Genomic DNA, 18,392 nt, shown 5'->3' with positions numbered 1-18,392 from the left:
TTTTAGATTCCTAAAGCTTTCCCTTACTGCACAGAGATGCTATCCCTACAGCTCCTGTCTGTAAAATGGCCGCTGAGCTCCGTGCATAGACTTTTATTGCAGGCTTGAGCTCGCCCCTATGCTGCCTCCCGATTGGCTGGGAGAGCCGTTTGCAAGGCATTATGGGGTAGCCTGATGTCAGGTGATCTTCTGTAATCCTCCATTTTAGATGTAACATGTGGCAGGCGCCAAAATGTAGCCGGGTTCGGTCAAAACGGGTTCGGCCGAACCCGGTAAAGTTCGGATTCGCTGCGAACCGAACTTTTCCTGAAGTTCGGACCGAAACCGGGTTCGGTTGTCCCGGTTCGCTCATCTCTACTTAGTGCAATAGAAAAAGGATTGCAAATGTGTACATATTCTTAAAAGTAAAAAAAACACAATATTAAAAAAAAAAAAATACACCCCAGGCATCCCTAGTCCCCTTTGCATAGAAATAAAAGCATCTGTATTTTTTCAGAGCTAAAGGCCACTTTCACATTGCAGTATTTTGGTCAGTATTTTCCATCAGTATTTGTGAGCCAAAACCAGGAGTGAGTCCAAAACGCAGAAGAAGTGCAAATCTTTCTATTCCACTTTTTCTCTGTGTTTCATACCTGGTTTTGGCTCACAAATACTGATGCAAAATCCTGACCAAAATGAAAGTTATATTATAAATATTACTTTTATGATTGAGTTTCTATTATTATCACTATCATCATTATCATTATCATTATTATTATTAGTTAGTGTCTATCTGCATTATAACTGCACAGTATATAGTAAAACATACAATACCTGTCTGAGGTCATAAACAGTCAGAATGATGGACAGCACGGTAATTGCTATAATCACTATAGAATATTCAATGTATCCTTCTGCCAACCATAAACTAAGGCTGGCGGCTTGAAAAAGATAAAAAGGATTAAATACCTAGCAAAAACAAAAATATACAGACATGAGTACAGTGTTTTGTATTCTGTTCAATAAGAATCCATAGTACTACTGGTTGCCTGAATAAAATAGAAGTAGAAAATTAGCTCAGAACATTTTTAAAATGGTGGTGACATTGGTACAATCGTTTATTCAGGTTTACAATATAATATAATCTTACAATATAATATAATCTTATAATGTATTACTTAAATAAAAGTGGCGTTAAAAGTGACTTGAATAAAACAAACCATTTGTAATTATTTTTATTACTACTACATTATGAATTATTATATAATTACATTTATTTCGGACAATGCATATTACATGTCCTATTTATCTTTACATTATGTATAACTGAGAAATATGCTATGTTCTATTGCGCCAATTTTTTTTTTTTAAATAGTGCACAGCATTTGTCACATTTCTTGACTTTTTCTAGACACATTAAAACTGTTGAGTTAGGTGAAAATTTGAGCCTGGGATTCTTGATCATTGTGCTTAGTAAATCTCCCCTATTGTTATTCTTGATGTGGCAACCACAGGGTGCTTTGTTACTATAAATTGGCACCAATCAATGTCAGTTAGTTGCCAGGACACACTCCCAGTAGCTGCTTTACTAAAATACAGGCCAAACAACTGTTTTGGAGGAAAGTGGAATAGAAAGTAATTTGACAGCATGTGAAGTAACCTCTTTGACGAGCAGTTTCCACACTGGAGTAATTTCAACTTCAATGGCATTAGGTCCACAAACAATTCTCCTAGAAAAGAGAATTTAGATGTATTCAAAAAACTGAACCAGTTCCAAAAAAAAATCAAGCAAGCACAAACAAAAGTGTGTACTTAAAGGGGTTGTCTACTACCGGACAACTGATGGCCTATCCACCGGATAGGTCATCAGTATATGACCTGTGGGGGTGCGACAACCAGACCCCGCACCGATCAGCTGCCCCGGCTGCCTGCGGGCACCGGATGTCATTGCACAGTATGCAGTGTACGGAGCCAGAAGCAGTTGGCTCCGTACATTGCATAGCGGGCGTGCTGCAGAGCTGCAGCTCTACTCTTATTCTTCATTTGAATAGGAGAAGAGCTGCAGTACTGCAGGTCGGCCGCTATTCCATAACCGGAGCCAACTGATTCTGGCATGGACGTCCGGTGACCGGAGGCCACTGGAGCAGCTCATCAGTGCGGGGTCTGGGTGTTGGACCCCCACAGATCATATACTGATGACCTATTCAGTGGATAGGTCATCAGTTGTCTGTTAGTGGACAATTCCTTTAATGTATTCAAAATACTGAGCTAAAAAAAAAATATTTTTGTGAATTGTCTCTTTTATGCGCTAAATAATTACAAAATCAGCGTAAAAAAAACCTGTGTGAACTGGGCCTTAGACTTTTCTTCAACACAATATAATTTCTACTTTCAGTGAGTGGATACAAGCCAAAGTGGTTAAATACCTTTGGACAAATATTTATCATGATAAGATGGCACCAGTTACCTATCATTGATCTAGGTTACAACCATTCATGAGGTCTTATTCAGTTAGGAAAACCCCGCTGCTGTCAACTATGGTAAGATTATTGGTACAGTAAATCTACTTTCAAGTTTAACCCCTATACATTTGTATCAAATATTACATGGTGCCATCCTTGACAGAATTCTAGAACAAACAAAAAAGAAAAAGATTTCCCAAGAAAAAGTTAAGTACTCATTGAGGGTAGAGTACTCTCAGTCAGTGCTTAGCTTTTTTGTTTATTCTAAGGGTATGTTCACACGGCTTATTTACGGACGTAATTCGGGCGTTTTCCACCTCGATTTACGTCCGAAAATGCGGCTCGATAGCGTCGGCAAACATCTGCCCATTCATTTGAATGGGTCTTACGATGTTCTGTTCCGACGGTCATTTTTTTTACGCCCCACTCTCAAAAGGCGGGGCGTAAATAGACGCCCGCGTCAAAGAAGTGCCTGTCACTTCTTCAGACGTTAAATGGAGCCGTTTTCCATTGACTCCATGGAAAAACAGCTCCATTTACGTCCGTAATTGACGCAGCGAAAAAGCGCCTCAACATGCCATGACGGCTGAAGTTAAGGAGCTGTTTTCTCCTGAACACAGCACCGTAATTTCAGCCGTAACGGACGCTGATGTGTGAACATACCCTAAGATTATCTAGATATTGAATTCTGGTTGCAGAGTCTCACGTTCTGCCCTTGAACTGCTATAAGGAACATTCTTAGCATTATAAAATGTTTTTGCCCTGTGCATGGATCTTTTCCAGTGCCACTGAAGCCTCCGTCTAAGGTTGAAATAGCTTTAATATACAGGCCAAAAGGGGTTATTAGACATCTCATTCATTTATGGACTATCACAAGTTGCTGTCAGGACTAGAATGTGAGGAAACGTCAAGTTTCATCTAGACCTACTGGAGTAGTGACATTGGTTTTATTTATGTGCATATGAAGACTACTTCTTATCACTGTTCTACTATGTCTTTCAATGAAACTCGGGTAGTGAGTAAAAGTAATCTTACAGCACATACATATCTTTCAGATGACGGATGAAGCCAATCATCATACCTTAACGTTTGTTCCTCTTTACTTAAACCTGATCCAAATCTTGAGTGTATCTGTGAACAGGAGTAAATGTCTTCCAGTGTCCTGAATAAAAAAATTATTATAAAGTAAATCAGATAAGATAAATTTCAAAAGTTAAAATAAAAAAAGAGAATAGAATGGCCCATTCTGCCAATTTATTATATTATTTTCCCCATTTACTTTGTAACCCTTTCAGGACGAGACAAATTTTTGTGTTTATGCCTTTGTTCTTTCCTCCAAGCCTTCAAAAGGGTCATAACTTTTTTTTTTTTTTGTTGACATTTCAGGGCTTAATTTTTACGGGACAAATTGTACTTTCTAATGGTACTATTTAATATTACTTATGTACCCGTCTTTACCTTGACTTTTAATGCATTAAATACACAATGGCTAGATCTCTTATCTTGAATTTTTCAATGGCTTTTGTTCTGTGAGATCACGCTGCAGCAAATTCTCAGAATTAAGTTAAAGATGGCTACATCTGTATGTGTCATGTACTGGGAAGCTGGAATAAAATTCAGAATGGGGTGGAATTGCGAAAAAAACAGCAGCTCCTCCATATTCTTATAGGTTTCGTTTTTACAGTGTTCACTGTACGGTAAAATTGACATAGTATCTGTATTTTGCGAGTCAGTACGATCACGATAATACCAAATTGATATAGTTTTCGTTATGTTTTAGCATCTTTAAAAAAATGAAAAAATTTGAAAGAAACAACGTTTTTGTATCGCCATATTGTCACCCCCGTAACTTTTTTATATTTCTGTGTACAGAGCTGTGTAAGGCGTCTTTTTGTACGTGGAAAGATTTTGTTTTTATTAATACCATATTGGGGAATGTCGGGCATTTCGATCACTTTTTATTCTTTTTTTTGGGTGGGTGGCAAAGTGGCAAGTGGTAAAAAAAACTGTGATTCAGACATTTTTACGTTTTTTCCCGCTTCGACGTTCACCGTATTGGATAAATGTTTTTATATTTTTAGAGTTCAGCCATTTTCAGACGCGGGGATACCTAATATATTTATGCTTATTATTGTTTACTTATTTTTATATGTGATCTAGGGAAAGGGGGTGATTAGAATTTTTATATTTTTTAAAAAACATTTTATTCAGCCCCCCCCCCTAGGGGGCTTGAACTTGCGATCATTAGATCACTTTTGCCATAGACTACAATATCACAGTATTGCAGTGCATGGCAAAATCAGTGCCGTGGTATTGAGACCTGCCACAGGCAGGTCTCAATAGCAATCTTCCTATAGCAGGACTGGGAGCATTCAGAAGGCTCCCAGCTGCTATAGGCAGGGCCAGCTCCAGGTTTATGTGGGCCCCTGGGCGACACAGACTTAGTGGGCCCTTTTACGGGGGAACTCACGGCGGCAGTAAAATTCCAAAAATTGTCATTTTGTGCCCCTATATAGACGTTAGGTCCTGTTTATGCCCCCATATAGAAGTTAGGCCCCCAGTTTGTACCCCCATAAATTTAGTGCCCCCTCCTCCCAGGTAGTGCCACACAGCCCCTGACTTCACTGTCTATATATGTCTACTAGCACTCTGCCTGGGAATGGGGTATCTAAAGGCTCATGGGCCCTGATGCAAGAATTCAGCTTAGGCCCCCCTACCCCTCCCCAACACCACCAGACCCCTGCGCACGCCATGCCCGGCTGCCTTGCCCGACAGACCCCATGAATGCCCCCATAGTATAATGCCCCCATAACTGCCCCCACAGTATAAGGCCCCCCATAGCTGCCCCCACACAGTATAATGCACCCCATAGCTGCCCCCACACACCGTATAATGTCCTCCATAGCTGACCACCACAGTATAATGCTCCCCGTAGCTGCCCCACACAGTATAATACCCCCCTTAGCTGCCCCCACAGTATAATTCCCCCATTACTGTCCCCCACAGTATAATGACCCCATAGCTGCCCCCCCCCCCACAGTATAATGCCCCCACACAGTAAAATGCCCCTATAGCTCACAGTATAATGCCCTCCATAACTGCCCCCACAGTATAATGCCCCCATAGCTGTCCCATACAGTATAATGCCACAATATAGTAAAATGTCCCCCATAGCTGCCCCATACAGTATAATTCCCCCATAGAAATTTTTCTGAATTCAAGCATTGCCACTGGGTCGCTGCTGTTGAACACAGCAGAAACCTGGCAGTTATGACACCCACTCTGCTTCTGAGTGGGCGCAATATTTAAATACACTTTCCCGACGTAAATCTACAGATCAGTGACAGGAAAGGGTTAATCGTTGCAGATGGCAAGTATCATTTAGTGTTAGCTTATAATTGTCTTCTGGCTGTAGATATATAGAAAGATAGATAGATAGATAGATAGATAGATAGATAGATAGATAGATAGATAGATAGATAGATAGATAGATAGATAGATAGATAGATAGATAGATAGATAGATAGATAGAAAAATCTCTGTAAATCTAGATCAGTAGCGGTCAACCTAGCACATTATAGAGGCCTCAGATATAGTCCTTGACTTCACCACACAGGGTCACATATTATATTCAAATTCCTGTGTCTCCTGTTTGCAGAACAGATGAAGCTGCACATACGCTGTCACTCTCCAGTATACTGTAGTCTATAATATGAAAACAGCTATGTGATACCACCTCTGCTGTTTTCGATATCGGTAGAAATACAATTAATCACTTTCTCACCAATAAAACAAAAAATTATTAGTGCTGAGATGTCCTAGAAAATGGGTGGCTGGGGTGTAAAAATTATTTATTATAAAACACAGACTGCTACTCTGAAGCACTGGGACTGATTGACTAATTTGTGTAAGTTTAGAAGATGTGCCAAATTTATCACATTGATGCTTGCTCTATGATCAATTTGGTGCATCTAGCTAGACTTGTTAGACACTTTTCTCCTCCTTATACCACCTTTGATTTGGCTTATTTTTGCAACAGAATTTTGTGACAGATATCTGGAGCAATTTGGCGCATTTTAAGCCAAGCTCCCTTACTGCTAGTCCATGCCCCCTTTTCTGAACTTTTTTTTTAAAGTGTCTAGAAAGGTGCATATATCTGTTGAAATGCATCAAATTGTGCCAAAATGCAGCAAATTGTGGTGCGTTTACGACAAATTCTAGGTGCAGACACTCGTTAATCTGCCCCACTGTGTACAATATTGGTGAGTCAGGAATTACAGAGAAAACATCCAAGGGGCACCAGTTGCCCGTTATAAATAGATACAAAAATAACCAAAGCATCATTATTATTAAACGGGACAGAAAACCCAGGAAAAAGGCTTGAATACATTCTTGTAACTTGCATAATGTATAAAATACCATGTCCCAATTTGTCATAATCCATTTCCACATACCCAGCCCTCTGGAAGCATTTCTCGGAGTGTAACCAGACATACTTGATTTTCTGCACCCAAATGAATCGAACCTGTTAAGACAAAGAAGATTTATTTGACAGTGCAGCCCGAAGAATCTTTTATCTGATAGTCTGTAATATTAGAATTAACAAAAGAGGTTTAGATTATTATCTTACAGCAATTTGCTCCTGCTAAATAATATAAAGGTTTTTTTTTCTGTGTAATAACCACAACATCTCCTATACAAATAGGATTATGCTTTTTTTTCATTCGTTTATTTATCTATTTGTTATCAGAGGCTTATAGAGAATTGTTGCAAAGAATTTCTTTATTTCTTTCTTGTTATTTCTCAAGGCAAACATTGACTGACAGTGTGAATATAATTGTTGTAGGCTCGGTTCCAACTTGCGAGTCTACATTCTGGTATTTTTAACGGCAAGGACAGCAAAGTTTGTAATGATTTTCTTGCCAACCAAAATGTCTGGAACCCCCGAGAGACTTCATTAAATTTAATTGACTTTAGTGTCACTCAGGAATAATTAAACAGTGGATCCGCACCAGAAGCTATGACACTTAGGTTATTGTTACATGTCCTATAACATTGAAGTAGGTAATGGCATTGCCAGGGTTACAATTAGTGTTTAATTAAGTTTACATCCTAACAGCAAAAATCTGATAAATTAATGAATTGATTATATTTACTATTTGAAGTGCTAATGTCTAGGGGTCCTTTTACACCGGTCTATATATTCGGTGAAAACGAGCGCCATTCAACGTTTGCTCTTTTCACAAGGAGTTATGATCAGTAGTAATGTATGGGGAAGAGCGATCGTTACTACTTTCTATTATGTTGACAGCATATAGCTGGATAAAGGCGGATAGCCGGATACAGGCTGGTAGCAGATAGCCGGATACAGGCTGGTAACAGATAGCTGGATACAGGCTGGTAGCAGATAGCCGGATACAGGCTGGTAGCAGATAGCTGGATACAGGCTGGTAGCAGATAGCCGGATACAGGCTGGTAGCAGATAGCCGGATACAGGCTGGTAGCAGATAGCCGGATACAGGCTGGTAGCAGATAGCCGGATACAGGCTGGTAGCAGATAGCCGGATACAGGCTGGTAGCAGATAGCCGGATACAGGCTGGTAACAGATAGCCGGATACAGGCTGGTAGCAGATAGCCGGATACAGGCTGGTAGCAGATAGCCAGATACAGGCTGGTAGCAGATAGCCGGATACAGGCTGGTAGCAGATAGCCGGATACAGGCTGGTAGCAGATAGCCGGATACAGGCTGGTAGCAGATAGCCGGATACAGGCTGGTAGCAGATAGCCGGATACAAGCTGGTAGCAGATAGCCGGATACAGGCTGGTAGCAGATAGCCGGATACAGGCTGGTAGCAGATAGCCGGATACAGGCTGGTAGCAGATAGCCGAATACAGGCTGGTAACAGATAGCTGTATACAGGCTGGTAGCAGATAGCCGGATACAGGCTGGTAACAGATAGCTGTATACAGGCTGGTAGCAGATAGCCGGATACAGGCTGGTAGCAGATAGCCGGATACAGGCTGGTAGCAGATAGCCGGATACAGGCTGGTAACAGATAGCTGGATACAGGCTGGTAGCAGATAGCTGGATACAGGCTGGAAGTAGATAGCCGGATACAGGCTGGTAGTAGATAGCTGGATACAGGCTGGTAGCAGATAGCTGGATACAGGCTGGTAGCAGATAGCTGGATACAGGCTGGTAGAAGATAGCTGGATACAGGCTGTTAGCAGATAGCCGGATACAGGCTGGTAGCAGATAGCCGGATACAGGCTGGTAGCGAGTAGCTAGATACAGGCTGGTAGCGGATAGCTGGATACAGGATGGTAGCGAGTAGCTGGATACAACTTATAGCCGGTAGCGAGGTGCGGACTGGTATGAGGATGCAAACAGGGACACAACTAGATTTCACCAAAGTTGCCAGGCACCAGGTGATCTAAGGAGGTGCCTTAAATAGTCCTGGAGCAAAAGGAATTGGAGTGGGAGATTTTTTAAATGGGCACGCTGGCCCGATGAGCAGCGTGGCCGCAAACAGGGGAAGAGGCAGGACAAAGATCCCGACGACCACACAGAGAAGTAACCAAACCGCAAGTGCGGTAGGTAGGAGACAATCAATTACTGAGTAAGTTGACCAACTAGGTGCGGAATTTGTTGTCCGCAGCATACACTGGCTGTTACGGACGTGTAGCGGACTTGTTGCGGACTCATTGCGAAATTTCTCCATTGACTTCAATGGAGAGTCAAAATTCCGCAATGAAGTCCGCAGATGTTATGTGTGCTGCGTAGCGTATTGGTTTTACTAACATGACATTTCTTCATTCTGTCTGGACCTATCTGTTTCTAGGTCTATAGCCAGACTGAAGCCCCATGTACACGAACGTAAAAACGCCCGTAATCACGGGCCATTATTAAGGCACGGGCAGGCCCATAGAAGTCAATGGGGCTCCCGTAATTACGGGTGACTACTTGTGTGCACCCGTAATTACGGGAGCGTTGCTAGGCGATGTCAGGAGATAGTCACTGGCCAGGGTGCTGAAAGAGTTAAACGATCGGCAGTAACTGTTTCAGCACCCTGGACAGTGACTTCCGATCACAATATAGATCAACGTGTAAAAAAAATAGAAGTTCATACTTACCCAGAACTCCCTGCTTCTTCCTCCAGTCCGACCTCCCGGGATGACGCTTCAGTCCAAGTGACGGCTGCAGCCACTCACAGGCCAATCACAGGCTGCAGCGGTCACATGGACTGCCGCGTCATCCAGGGAGGTCGGGCTGGATGTCGAAAGAGGGACCGCGTCACCAAGACAACGGCCGGGTAAGTATGAATTTCTTTGACTTTTACTAGGGAAAGGGCTGTCCCTTCTCTCTATCCTGAACTGATAGAGAGAAGGGAAGCACTCTTCACCTGAATACGCAATGGCTAATCTGCATCAATTTAATGCCCATTTTAGGCAAAGCCGCAACAGAATCTGCAACGCAGATTCTGTGCGGCATTGATGCGGACAGTGTATGCAGAACTCCGCCACGTCTGGTCATGCCCTTAAACCATTTTAATTTATCATATTTGGTACCAATGTTTTTATTAGAATTAATCTATATAAAAAGTTGATCAACATTGTAAATGCATTGCATTACTTGATACCAATCCTAAATTACAGCCTGTATGAGGGTATGTGCACACACACCAATTACGTCCGTAATTGACGGACGTATTTCGGCCGCATGTCCCGGACCGAACACAGTGCAGGGAGCCGGGCTCCTAGCATCATAATTATGTACGATGCTAGGAGTCCCTGCCTCGCTGCAGGACCACTGTCACGTACTGAAAACATGATTACAGTACGGGACAGTTGTCCTGCAGCGAGGCAGAGACTCCTAGCATCGTACATAAGTAGATGCTAGGAGCCCGGCTCCCTGCACTGTGTTCGGTCCGGTACTTGCGGCCGAAATACGTCCGTCAATTACGGACGTAATTAGTGTGTGTGCACATACCCTTATAGTTCAAAGCTGCATTCACAGTTCTTCAGGTTTTCGACCGAAATGACCCAGCATTTCTTGCTGGCTCAATGTCTACATAGATGGCGCTGGTGACTTGTAGTCTGGGAAGTGTCATCTTAACACCAAGAATTGTACAGTAATCTGATGTAGAAATCACTAACTGCTGAATTACATTATAGGAGCTTTGCAAAACTGGTTTGAGATGTGTCTGACAACAAGCTTCATTTAAAACGAACAGAATTGTGAATGCAGCTCTGGACTATAATACATGTTGTAACTTAGAAACAGTAAAAGATAAGTAATGTAATGTAATGTATTTACAAAAGTTACTCAATATATGTCAGAATAACTGTTAATCCCTTAGTGGCCACCAATACACCTTTTCACGTCGGTCACTAAGGGGCATTAGGCTGGGCCTCCGCCTTTTCACGGCAATAGCGACCGCGGCATTTAACAGAGGGGGGAGCTCCCTCTCTCACACATCGGCGGCCCGCATATGCAATCGCGGGCCTCTGATGGGGTGTCATGGCAGCCGGGGCCTGACAAAAGCCCCCAGGTCTGCCCTGGGCATATGCCTATTAGGATGTGCCGGAGGCATGTCAGATTTACACTGACAGGCAATAATGCTTTGGTATACTAAGTATATCAAAGCATTATAGCAGCGATCTAAAGATCGCACAGTGAAGTCCCCTAGTGGGACTAAAAAAATAAGTAATAAATGTGAAATAAAAATTATTCATAAAAATGACAGTAAAAAAAATAAAACAGTTTTTTCCATAAAAATAGGTTTTATTTAGTAAAAGTGTAAAAAATAAATAAAAGTAGACATATATGGTATCACCACGACCGTAATGACTGAAACAATAAAATGAATATGAAATTTAAACTGCAAGGTGAACACCTTAAAAAAACGCAAAAAACAATGGCGAAATTGCTGTTTTCTTCTATTGCCCCCCAAAAAAGTCATAATAAAAGTTAATCAATAAGTCCTATGTACCCCTAAACAGTACCAATCAAAACTATGCCTCGCCCCGCAAAAAACAAGCCCAAAAAATCACTACATTGATGGAAAAAAAAAAATGACGGCTCTTGGAAAGCGACGATGCAAAAACAAATAATTTCAGTTCAAAAGACTTTTTACTGTGTAAAGGTCGTAAAACATCAAAAAAACTATACATATGGGGTATCGCTGTAATCGTACTGACCCATAGAATAAAGGTAATGTGTTATTTATGCTGCACAGTGAACAGCGTCAATTTAAAACGCATAGAACAATGGCGGCATTTCAGGGTTTATTTCTATTCCCCCCAAAAAAAGTTAATAAAAGTTAATAAAAAAATTATATGTACCCCAAAATGGTGCCATTAAAAAGTACAACTAATCCCGCAAAAAACAAGTCCTCATACAGTTATGTCGATGGAAAAATAAAAAAGTTAGATCTCTTTGAATGCGACTATAGAAAAAAAAAATAGCTTGGTCATTAGGGCTTAAAATGGGCTGGTCACTAAGGGGTTAAGAGATAAATATGTTGTGTACAGAGAATCTTTAAGTCTAAATCATAACCTGAAAACAATCATTCTATTTTAAATAAGTGCAATAGCTGGGTGTGTACTGCCAACAAAGGTCATACCAGGATAACTTAGGAACATGTGACTAGCTCGGAACCAATTCGGAAGTCAGGGACTTGGAGAGAGAGGATGTCTGGCGGCTGCCAGTTTCCTTGGCTAATCATTGAATCTTATATACTGGCCAAAGGTTTATAATCCCTTTACTTTAAAATTATGTTTTCTGTGAAGATATAAAAAAAAAAAACCCCCGTATATTGTTTGGTTTACTGACTTCTGGGAAGGTAACAACTGAGGTATTATCCCAACACACAATGACTGGTGTCTGCCAAGTAATCAAGCATTTATATTTAAGCTAAGTCAAGTTGGCGAAGACACTTACACTGGTAAATTTCTCACGTGACAAGCAGTTATGCCACTTTGGGTAACAGATGATGGGATTAGTACACACTTTTTATAGCTACTGCTGTAGCATCAGCAGCAATGGAAACCTACCGAGTGACATGCAATGAGACTAGGTAGGGTAGCCGTTAAAACAGTGCTTTACTTAGTATCATTAGGGCTCATCCACACGCTGCGGAATTGCTGCATTTTTTCCGTCCAGAATTGCGAACTGAAAAAACGCAGCAGAATACAGCAGCAGCAAAGTGGGTGAGATATAACAAATCTCATCTACATGTTGCGTAAAAATTCCGTGCAGAAATTGACCTGCGGTGCATAATTTTGGGACCGCAGCATGTCAATTCCTGCTGCGTTAAGTGGACTAAATTGCTGCTCCATCCATGCCGTAATCACGGACCATGCAGACAGCTACGGCCGCGTGCCGGAGGCCTTTCAATGCATGATGTCAAATTCTGTTTTTGACCAGTGTCATGGAGCTCTGCTGTCCATCAGTTTATTATCCTGAATCTTGCAGTTACAGAGAATATACCTATTTTGGTATGTTAGTTCTGCCTATGACACAGCTTTTCCAAATTTCAGTTTAAAATTTTTCCCATTTCTAGTGCTAAGTTAGTTTAACAGTATAATGTATAATATTAATGAAATCTATACATATAATTAATGACGTGCAAAGCGTATATGCAATGGGACTCCACACTGTATCGTCTGGATAAAAATTTAACACACGGACTCCAGAAAAAGTTTCTCACCATCCCCAATATCAAGGAGGTATCAGAACACACTTGATATTTCTGTTGTATGGTCTCCCGGCCTTCACATAAAGTGGTTCTGCAGAGGATTCCGGGGCATGGCTAAGGCGTGCTCTGGTCTCTCATTAAATACGCATTGTGCAGCACATTGTTAGGGGGGATTCACACGAGCGTGTATTCGGTCCGTGCGGGCCGCGTGGTTTTCACGCGGCACGCATGGACCAATACAAGTCTATGGGGCAGTACAGACAGTCCGTGCTTTTTGCGCAGCGTTTGTCTGCTGCGCAAAAAGCGCGACAGGTTCAATAACTCTGCGTATTTCGCGCATCACGCACCCATTGAAGTCAATGGGTGCGTGAAAATCACGCGCACCACACGGAAGCACTTCCGTGGGACGAGCGTGATTCGCGCTACAGCAGTGAAAAGGATGAATGAAAACCGAAAAGCACCACGTGCTTTTCTGTTTCCGAACATCCAAACGGAGTGTCTTTGCGATGAGCGAAGCCGGACAAGCGTACCGAACTTCACCGGGTTCGGCCAAACTCGTTTTGGCCGATCCCGGCAAAAAAATTATCGGTACGCGACGTCAGGAGATAGTCACTGTCCATGGTGCTGAAAGAGTTAAACTGTTTCAGCACCATGGACAGTGACTTGCGATCCCAAAATACATTAACCTGTAAAAAAAAACGAAGTTCTAACTTACCGATTACTCCTGTCTCCTTCCTGCAGTCCGACCTCCCGGGATGACACTTCAGTTCAAGTGACAGCTCCAGCCAATCACAGGCCAAGCACAGGCTGCAGCCAATCACAGGCTGCAGCGGTCACTTGGACTGCTGCGTCATCCAGGGAGGTGGGGCCCGATGTCAAGAGAGGCGCGTCACCAAGGACGCGTCACCAAGGACGCGTCACCAAGGCAACGGCCGGGAAGTTCTCGGTAAGTAGGAACTTTATCTTTTTTTTTTACAGGTTTTTCGCTGTTGTGTTCGGCATTCACTGTCGAGGGTGCTGAAAGAGTTAGCTCTTTCAGCACCTTGGACAGTGACGGGCGTTGACAAGCCTCATCTCTATGATGCCGGCTGCGCGAAAATCACGCAGCCGCGCATCAGACACGCATGACACACGCAGCTGTCAAATGGTTTTTGCGCTCGCAAAACGCTGCGTTGTTTGCGCGCGCAAAAACGCAACGTTCGTGTGAATCTGCCCTTAGACACACCTGCATCTATACACATAGAATACCTATTCTCAAACCATTAGCATGTTTTCCATTAGGGTCTGTTCACATAGAGGTCTTTGGTGCTAAATTTTGACGCGGACACCACGTCGGAATCAGCACCAAAAAATGGCCAAAAGGCACCCCCTCCCCCCACTGATTTAAATGGGAGGCAGAGGCGTTTTTTTTTTTTTTTACTGGATGGCTAATGGCGGCTCGCCGGGAAAAAAAGCAGAATGTCCTTTCTTGCCACGGTTTTTGCCTCTGAAATCAATGGGTGGCAGAAAGAACCTGCAGCACTAGCTTCTTTCAATTGCTGCGGCCGAAAAAACGCTGCGGGGGTCGTTATTTTGGATCTAAATGATTATAATAAAGAAATGTATAGACAGCTTGTAGATTAAACAACATATGAAAAACAATGCAATAATCCCAGAAAAATTTAGAAAGGACCAAGGGTATTGTTACATGAAGCAAAAGAAAAAGGAATTATATATGAAAACGTATATATATATAATATAAATATCTATTCATAAGAAATCCAAGAATTCCGCTAATACGGCGAAACTGGTAGAAAGAACATTTTCAGAACTAGAAAATAATGTCATAAAACCTAAAAAGATAAGTTGTGTTAAAACCAAAGTAAATCCATTATTTATCACCCGAAATGATAAACTATGCTTTAGTACCCCTTTTCTTATATTGTGGCAGTGTTCCCGCATCCTAGTTTTTAATTTGCGGCCTTTTCGGCCAACATATTTTAACGAATGATAGATCAAATAGATCACGTTCTCTGTGTCGCCTGTGATATATTCTAGAATTTTATATCCTTTTGCATCAAAGTGAATACCGTGAATACCCTTATGCTGTGTGATTAAACCTGTTTCTTTGCATGCTTTGCATTTTCTACAGTTATAGAAACCCTTAGTGACTGATGTAGCTACTGGTCAAAATATCCTTTAACCCCTTAAGGACACGGCCAATTTCAGTTTTTTCATTTGTTTTTTCCTCCTCGCCTTCCAAAAGCCGTAACTTTTTAATTTCTTCGCTGCCATAGCCGTATGAAGGCTTGTTTTTTGTGGGACAAGTTGTAGTTTTTCGTGGCATCATTTATTGTACCGCATAATTTACTGGGAATCTGAAAAAAAATATTTGTGCAGTGAAATAGGCAAAAAACTGCGATTACGCCATTTTTGGGGGGTTTTGTTTTTACGGCATCCATCAGACGGTAAAAAATACATATTCACCTTATTCTACAGGTTGATACAATTACGACGATACCAAATTCATATGTTTTGTTGTATGTGTTACCACTTTTAGAAAAATAAAACTATTTGCTAAAAAAAAATAATCCTTGTGTATTTAATGAGAGACCAAAGAACGCCTCAGCCATGCCCCGGGAAGAATCTGGATAAGCCGAAACCCATGGTAGGGTCGGGCAATAAAGTCTTGGCGTGCAACATGGAGATTTTAAAACTCATGAGCGCTTTTTACTTTGTCACATTGTGAGTTTATGGAATAAAGTATTTTTTTCCAACGCTGCTGTCTTCGCGATGTCCATCTGCTTTTATCCTATTCAGAACCTCTATATGTGAAGGCTGGGAGACCGTGCAGTATAAAAATCAAGTGTGTTCTGAAACTTTATCTACCACATCTAACCTGCTTGATATTGGGGATGGTGAGAAACTTTTCCTGGAGACAGAGTGTTGAATTTTTATCTGGACTATACAGTGTGTAGCCCCATTGCATATAATCTTTATATATGTATTTCTGAGTGGATTGCTGGACTTCATCCACTGCAATTGGGTGCTCTCCCGAATACAGATTAGTGTGAATCATATGCCATTACATTATATAATTAATGATATCGCTTAATAAATTTGTCGTATATTAGGCTGTCCGTACGCCACAAATTGAAGTCTATGCCAGCTACAGTATGAGTTGGAGTAGATTAACACTATAATTTATACCAATATATGGCATAAATTATAGTCAATTTGTTGAGCCGCGGATGGTCCCACCAAGCCCTGCTTATTGTTTTTTAAAAGTGTCGAGAGCATCGTGAAAGTGAAAAAAGTCACAAAAGCGTGCACCAACATTTGTGACTTTTGTCCACCACAGTACTGGCGCAAATGGCATTATAAATATCGCCCATTGTTTTGGCACTTAATCTAGACTTTAAGTATTCATTTCTTCATCCAAATCCATTTCTTTCCTCAAAGTAGAGGGGAACTTAAATTTGTATTTAAAATAGAAAACATAGAGTGTACATAGGTTCATCATACCATAAGCAAATAGCTCTGTTTATGTGGGCATTTACCTTCAGATCTGGCATTATGATTGATTTCTTGATGATACAGTTGTCATCCTCAATGAAGAATTCATTTGAGCTCAGCTCAGAGGGATGGATCCACTGAACCTTCTTTCTTGAGTATCGTTTAAACTCATCCTGAAAGGGAAAAATAATGACATACAGCAACTGATATTTTAAATAATACAATATTCTACGTTTTTAAAGAGATAAAAAGTAGATTTAACAAATATGCTTACAGTAAAACTACGGGTGATGGTTTTTATGTAATAAAATGGACTATGGACTAATTTAACTCTTTAACAACCGCCCACTGTCTTATGATGGTGGGCGGTGCAGGTCCTCAGTCTGCAGTGATGTATTTTGGCGTCGCTGCAGTAGAGGGAAGTAAGTGCCTCACTGTGCGCTTCTTCTCCTGGTACTTACAGCTCCTGTTCTTAGAGCATCTCCCTGTTCTATGGCCGGGATTGAATGAACCTCCAATCCTGGCTGTTTAACACTTTGATCTAAGAGGGCGCCCCTCTTTGATTAGGGACTGGGGGACCTCTATTCACTCAACCCCTGGGACATAGAAAGGACCCCAGGGCTGTTTGTTCAATAAGCCTGCTGTAAGAGTTTCCTTCACAGCAGTGTGTGTCATAGTGACACAGAGTATTATATATGTGTTAGCATATTGAAGTATACTAATACAATATAAGTTTAAAAAAAAACATGTCAGATAGTAAACCCTTAATGGGATGAAAAAAATAATAATAAAAAATAAGAAACTGCGGAAAAAAAAATTCACCTGCATAAAGTGAGGCCTTCTACAGCCACGTCAATGAAAAAATAAAAAAGTTATAACTACTGAAATGCAGGGAGGCAAAATGAAAAATGTTTAGCTGGACATTAAGGGTTAAAGGGGTTATTAATAGAGATAAAATTGATGGCCTATCCAGGATACTGTTCACAGTATTACAGCCTTCTCCCACTCAAATGAATGGGAGAAGGCTGTAATACTGTGATCCGCCACTACAAGTGTGTCAACCTTTCACAGTATGGAGCAGCGTGAGCGATGAAGGGAAAGCAGCCCCCGCACAAGGCCACTTCAAAACAGCTGATCGGCAGGGGTGCTGAAAGTCGTACCCCCACCGATCTGATGTTGAATCAATTTTATTCCTACGGATAAGACCTTTAATAAACCAACTTAATATGTACACCATTTCAACTAAGCTTTAATTGTTCATTGCTCCAATGCATCTAAAATAAAAAATGAAAATGTAAAAATAGACTCCTGTCTAACTCTAATCTGTAATCTATCTGTAACTTCTTGCTAACCTATTAAATATAAAATAACAAGAGTAAGGAGACAGATTGAAGGCAGTATGGCTGCAGAATCAGGCCTTATTCAGACGACATGGAAAAACGGCAGTGTGACAGCCGTTTTTTTAACGGCCCGTGAATAATGGCCGTCAAAAAGTAGGACATGTCCTATTTTTGGCCGTTTTCACGGCCTGACGGCCCCCATAGAAGTCAATGGATCCGTTTTTAACGGCTGTTAATACATGTAACAACCGTTAAAAATGGATTTGTGACATGGCGATTGGCAAGGGAACTACTAGTTCACTCGCTGGCTATCGGCGACGTGATGACACTCATTGATGCAGCACCGACCTCTTCAGGTGTGGTTTCTCGTTTTCCCAGGTTCTGCGAAGGCGACACGATGACGCAATTGCGCCGC

General features: G+C 41.5%; 1 pseudogene; it reads right to left on the bottom strand.

The window, feature by feature from the left end:
* LOC142759516 (putative cation-transporting ATPase 13A4) overlaps window positions 1-18,392 on the bottom strand; it is a 127,560-nt pseudogene that overhangs the window by 77,995 nt on the left and 31,173 nt on the right.

The sequence above is a fragment of the Rhinoderma darwinii genome, chromosome 4, assembly GCF_050947455.1.
Source record: "Rhinoderma darwinii isolate aRhiDar2 chromosome 4, aRhiDar2.hap1, whole genome shotgun sequence".
In the NCBI taxonomy this organism is placed as follows: Eukaryota; Metazoa; Chordata; class Amphibia; order Anura; family Rhinodermatidae; genus Rhinoderma; species Rhinoderma darwinii.
Note: the sequence above shows the minus strand (reverse complement) of the source record. Positions and strands in the feature narration are given on the sequence as shown.